General features: G+C 36.8%; 1 protein-coding gene across 4 annotated transcripts in view; it reads right to left on the bottom strand.

Annotated features, from left to right (window-relative positions):
- LOC106055865 (uncharacterized) overlaps positions 1–6,000 on the bottom strand; it is a 133,379-nt gene that overhangs the window by 3,451 nt on the left and 123,928 nt on the right. For 3 of the 4 annotated variants that reach the window (XR_008776467.1, XR_008776468.1, XR_008776469.1), the window contains exon 35: positions 3,816–3,875. The exons of the other annotated variant lie outside the window; for it this stretch is intronic. The gene's annotated coding sequence lies outside the window, so the exon portion shown is untranslated. The remainder of the gene's footprint in view (positions 1–3,815; positions 3,876–6,000) is intronic. 4 annotated transcript variants of the gene reach the window in all.

Genomic DNA, 6,000 nt, shown 5'->3' on the forward strand with positions numbered 1-6,000 from the left:
ATAGCAAGTCGAATCAATAGCAAGTCGAATCAATACCGAGTTGAATCAATAGCAAGTCGAATCAATACCGAGTTGAATCAATAGCAAGTCGAATCAATACCGAGTTGAATCAATAGCAAGTCGAATCAATACCGAGTTGAATCAATAGCAAGTCGAATCAATAGCGAGTTGAATCAATAGCAAGTCGAATCAATACCGAGTTGAATCAATAGCAAGTCGAATCAATAGCAAGTCGAATCAATAGCAAGTCGAATCAATAGCAAGTCGAATCAATAGCGAGTTGAATCAATACCGAGTTGAATCAATACCGAGTTGAATCAATAGCGAGTTGAATCAATAGCAAGTTGAATCAATACCGAGTTGAATCAATAGCAAGTCGAATCAATAGCGAGTTGAATCAATAGCAAGTCGAATCAATAGCGAGTTGAATCAATAGCAAGTTGAATCAATAGCAAGTCGAATCAATAGCGAGTTGAATCAATAGCGAGTTGAATCAATAGCAAGTGGAATCAATACCGAGTTGAATCAATAGCAAGTCGAATCAATAGCGAGTTGAATCAATAGCGAGTTGAATCAATAGCAAGTTGAATCAATACCGAGTTGAATCAATAGCAAGTCGAATCAATAGCGAGTTGAATCAATAGCAAGTCGAATCAATAGCAAGTCGAATCAATACCGAGTTGAATCAATACCGAGTTGAATCAATACCGAGTTGAATCAATACCGAGTTGAATCAATAGCAAGTCGAATCAATACCGAGTTGAATCAATACCGAGTTGAATCAATAGCAAGTCGAATCAATACCGAGTTGAATCAATAGCAAGTCGAATCAATACCGAGTTGAATCAATACCGAGTTGAATCAATAGCAAGTCGAATCAATACCGAGTTGAATCAATACCGAGTTGAATCAATAGCAAGTCGAATCAATACCGAGTTGAATCAATAGCAAGTCGAATCAATAGCAAGTTGAATCAATAGCAAGTTGAATCAATAGCAAGTTGAATCAATACCGAGTTGAATCAATAGCAAGTCGAATCAATAGCGAGTTGAATCAATAGCAAGTCGAATCAATAGCAAGTTGAATCAATAGCAAGTTGAATCAATACCGAGTTGAATCAATACCGAGTTGAATCAATAGCAAGTCGAATCAATACCGAGTTGAATCAATAGCAAGTCGAATCAATACCGAGTTGAATCAATACCGAGTTGAATCAATAGCAAGTCGAATCAATACCGAGTTGAATCAATACCGAGTTGAATCAATAGCAAGTCGAATCAATACCGAGTTGAATCAATAGCAAGTCGAATCAATAGCAAGTTGAATCAATAGCAAGTTGAATCAATAGCAAGTTGAATCAATACCGAGTTGAATCAATAGCAAGTCGAATCAATAGCGAGTTGAATCAATAGCAAGTCGAATCAATAGCAAGTTGAATCAATAGCAAGTTGAATCAATACCGAGTTGAATCAATAGCAATTCGAATCAATAGCGAGTTGAATCAATAGCAAGTCGAATCAATACCGAGTTGAATCAATAGCAAGTCGAATCAATAGCGAGTTGAATCAATACCGAGTTGAATCAATACCGAGTTGAATCAATAGCGAGTTGAATCAATAGCAAGTTGAATCAATACCGAGTTGAATCAATAGCAAGTCGAATCAATAGCGAGTTGAATCAATAGCAAGTCGAATCAATAGCGAGTTGAATCAATAGCAAGTTGAATCAATAGCAAGTCGAATCAATAGCGAGTTGAATCAATAGCGAGTTGAATCAATAGCAAGTTGAATCAATACCGAGTTGAATCAATAGCAAGTCGAATCAATAGCGAGTTGAATCAATAGCAAGTCGAATCAATAGCAAGTCGAATCAATACCGAGTTGAATCAATAGCAAGTCGAATCAATAGCAAGTCGAATCAATAGCGAGTTGAATCAATAGCAAGTCGAATCAATACCGAGTTGAATCAATAGCAAGTCGAATCAATAGCGAGTTGAATCAATACCGAGTTGAATCAATAGCAAGTCGAATCAATAGCAAGTCGAATCAATAGCGAGTTGAATCAATAGCAAGTCGAATCAATAGCGAGTTGAATCAATACCGAGTTGAATCAATAGCGAGTTGAATCAATACCGAGTTGAATCAATACCGAGTTGAATCAATAGCGAGTTGAATCAATACCGAGTTGAATCAATAGCGAGTTGAATCAATAGCGAGTTGAATAAATAGCCAGTTGAATCGAATAAGTTCGATGCATGCAATACAAATACACCTTCTCCACCTTTTTTGTGTGTGTGTGTTGCACTCTCACCAGGCCTTCACGGTCATACTTTCTTTTATAGTTCTCATATGTGTTAGGCTACTTACACACTGGTGCGTCACAGTTGCTGGTGGCTGGCTCAACATGGCGTAATAGTCGTCATTAAGAGAAGGCTTTTTTTTTATTTAACCGAACTTTCATGGATGTCTCACTATGCACTTTATAAAGTTATTGTTTTTCACTTTATATTATTTCCTTGGGTGCTTTTTTTTTTAAAGTATCAAATAAAAATTTTGAACATAACTTGTTTTGTTACATCTTTATTTCAAGTTTCTGAGTGCAGCCTCCAATTAACAATTAGTATTATGACAATCTCCAGCAGGCTTATTGATAATATACATGGCTCTCCTTCCAAGTTACTGGTCTTGAGACGAACAACCAAATACACCTAGATAACACAATAGCCATCCCAACCGCGACCGATAGGCCTACATACTAAGACAAAGTTTACAAGTCGATAAAGGAGATCGGGTCACAAAGAAATCCTAGCTCGACCACTAAATGATGTGACCGAGCGCAGCAGGAAGTTTGCGGGACATGTCATGAGGTTTGCGGGACATGTCATGAGGTTTGCGGGACATGTCGTGAGGTTTGCGGGACATGCCATCCGTTAGAAATTAATCGTGGGGTGGATCCAAGTTTTAAGTCTCAAGAGACAATGAAATGTCCAGACGACCAACTGACCCAGCCTCTCCTCAGCAATACCAAGGTGTCAGCCTTATATAAAAAGATCATTGGTAACTTATGCGACCTCTCTTGACCTTGTTGGTGAGGTCCAAAAGAATGTCCATCTATATTTTGTACAAACTAAGTTACTGGACTTGTCTTTGTACCAACTCAGTTACTGGACTTGTTTTTCTACCAACACAGATGCTGGTCTTGCCAGATGGGATATTAAAGGTAAAAGTCTCAAATCCTAAAGCGCTCCAGACCAGATTCAAAGCTGACTCCTGAAGTATCACACTGCTGAGGAAGTTTGAAATCAGGGAAACCCTCAACTATAAAATTAGCCTCTAGGTCTAGGATGACAAGTTCCCATTGTCTGAGGCTCCCGATAGTAGAGAAGTATCCGCCTTCACTTAGTTACTTATCAAAACTGCTTGGCCGGTCGTCGTATGTAAGTCCGCACGGGCAGACTAATGGCTGGACTTCGTTGTTGGGTGGGTGATTTGAGACCCATTCTATTAAGACGAATGGACGTTAAGCGCTTATTCTTTAGTGACACCCCGGGCTACGACGCAATATTCAAACCATTGACAATACTTGCTAATGAGAACGTACTAGATTTGATTCTTGTACTGTTTTAAAACAAAAACTGTAAGATTCACTGGTGCAACATAGAGTATACTTTAATTTGATAGCCACACTGTAGTGAGCGATGTCTTATAAGAAGACACATAGATCTCTTTGTGTGTGTGTGTCAGTGTCCTATACTTGGGAACAAACCGAACAAAGAAAAATACACAAACAAAAATGTGATGTTCTATCCTATTCACCAGCTCAACATTCATTCTTTAAAATGTTGAGATTTGATCAACACATTGCGGGTTTGCTCCCTGTAGAATACAAAAATATGCAGAAAAAAAATTTAATTGACTACATTTATTCAGTTCCTACTAATTACTCACACTCTCCTCGTGGGTAAAGGGAAACTGGGTGAAAGTCTCTAATTCCAGAAAGTGTCAGCAAAGTTGACAGAGTGTCATGCAAGTAACGCGGGTGTCATGGACTCGATCCCCATACTGGCCAATTGGTTTTCAATGAATATCCAATTCAATTCAATCAAATCCTATTTAATCCGATCTGATCCAATTTAATACGATCCGTATCCGATGAAAGCCTGGATCCGAACTGATTTTATTTGAACATAAAGTAAGAATTTAGTTTTTTTAAAAAAAGAGTTCTCGCTGATCAAAACACAGTCGCGGCACAGTAGACTCAAGAGAGCTGTCACCAGCGAAACATCGTTTGCAAAATGAAAAACGAACAGATCATGAGGCGCTCTGAGTATCAAATTTCCCACCAAACAACCTTAAATATATACTATAACAAATAATAACAATGGAATTTAGTGCATTAAGTTATCCCCAGAAGTACAGTCTTATCTTATCTTATATATTGCAGACAGTACTTCAAAAAAAGAAGATAATTAAGTCCAACATATTTCATGTGTCAATCTAGTCATGCATACTAATCAATGACTTAAACTCTGCTAAGTCACTGGTTTTCCTGGCTGATTCAGGCAACCCATTCCAGTCTCTAATGGCACTACGGAAGAAGGAGCACTTGTACGAATTTGTTCTAGCGTATTGAATAAGAAATGTGCCTCTATCTTTGTGTCAGAGTATTTTAATTGTTTTTGTTTTCTATTTGTTAATTATGGTTCAATGTTTTATGTATTAGAGCTACTTTACTTTTTATCTTTCTGTCCTGAAGTGTCTCTAAGTTTAGTGATTTTACTAATGGTGCTACTCTATTCAAATTGATTATTCGTTTGTTATAAATCTCACAGCTCTATTATGTATTTGTTCTTATTTCTTTATGTTTAAGTTGAGGGATCCCAAACAGAGGGTGCATATTCTAATATTGGCCTAATTAAAGTTAAATAGCATTTTAGATTTATGTTGTTGTTTGATTTGTAAACATTTCTTTTAAAAAGCCCTTATGCTTTGTTTGATTTCTAATACTTTCATCAATATGGGGATTCTATGATAACTTTTAATTTATTATTACACCTAGATATTTTGAGTTGTTAGTCTGTGTGACAGTCTGATGAAGAAGATTCAATTTGATGTCTAGCATCCTTGTATAGGGGAAGATATTACAGAACTTTCCCTTTATACAATAAAATAATTCAATTCTTCAAGTAGCAATCATGAAAAAATAAAACACACACTATACAACAAGCAATTTTCAATAACAGATTTCGAAGAATATTATATATATATATATATATATATATATATATATATATATATATATATATATATATATATATATATATATATATATATATATTAAATATAAAGCACTTATGGACTGAATGCACCCTGATATCAGCTTGTCCCAATGAGCAGTTTTAATGCATGCACAAAGGTCAAAGCGACCCACGCACTTGCCAACAGAGATTATGACTAAACTTTTTTTCCGGCTCCTGTATGTGAAATGTGATTCATGAATTATACCGGTAGGTGTCACAATTAATCTGCATGCACCTCTGCTCACGTCATGGGCGTGTCTAAAATATTCTCGCATGGGGCTAACTGTTCCAGCGTCAAAGACAACAAACATATGGCTCTAGCTATACTTTCTGTATACCAAATGATACGCAGTGTATCAAAAAGAGACCATTTGTTACATAAGTCCAAAACACTGACCTGCGACGCAGCAACCCGTGGGCAGTGGAGACCAATAGCTCAATCAAAATTCAAAAAATCAAAAGTTCTCTAATTTTCCTGTACCTGAAACCAATTATCTCCCCATAAATTATTTACTCTTCAGTGTAGAAACTAGAAGCTATGAAATCTAAACAGTTTCTTGTTGACACTTCTCTGGCAACCTTGACGCGCAGCCCACGTGACATACAGGAACACCGCTGCTTGTGAAGAAGATTGTCCATCAAAAAGAAATCATGTCTTCTTTCTGTCTTGCAAATGATTTCAAATTGGCGAACTGCTTTAA

The sequence above is a fragment of the Biomphalaria glabrata genome, chromosome 2 (genome assembly GCF_947242115.1).
Source record: "Biomphalaria glabrata chromosome 2, xgBioGlab47.1, whole genome shotgun sequence".
Lineage (NCBI taxonomy): Eukaryota > Metazoa > Mollusca > Gastropoda > Planorbidae > Biomphalaria > Biomphalaria glabrata.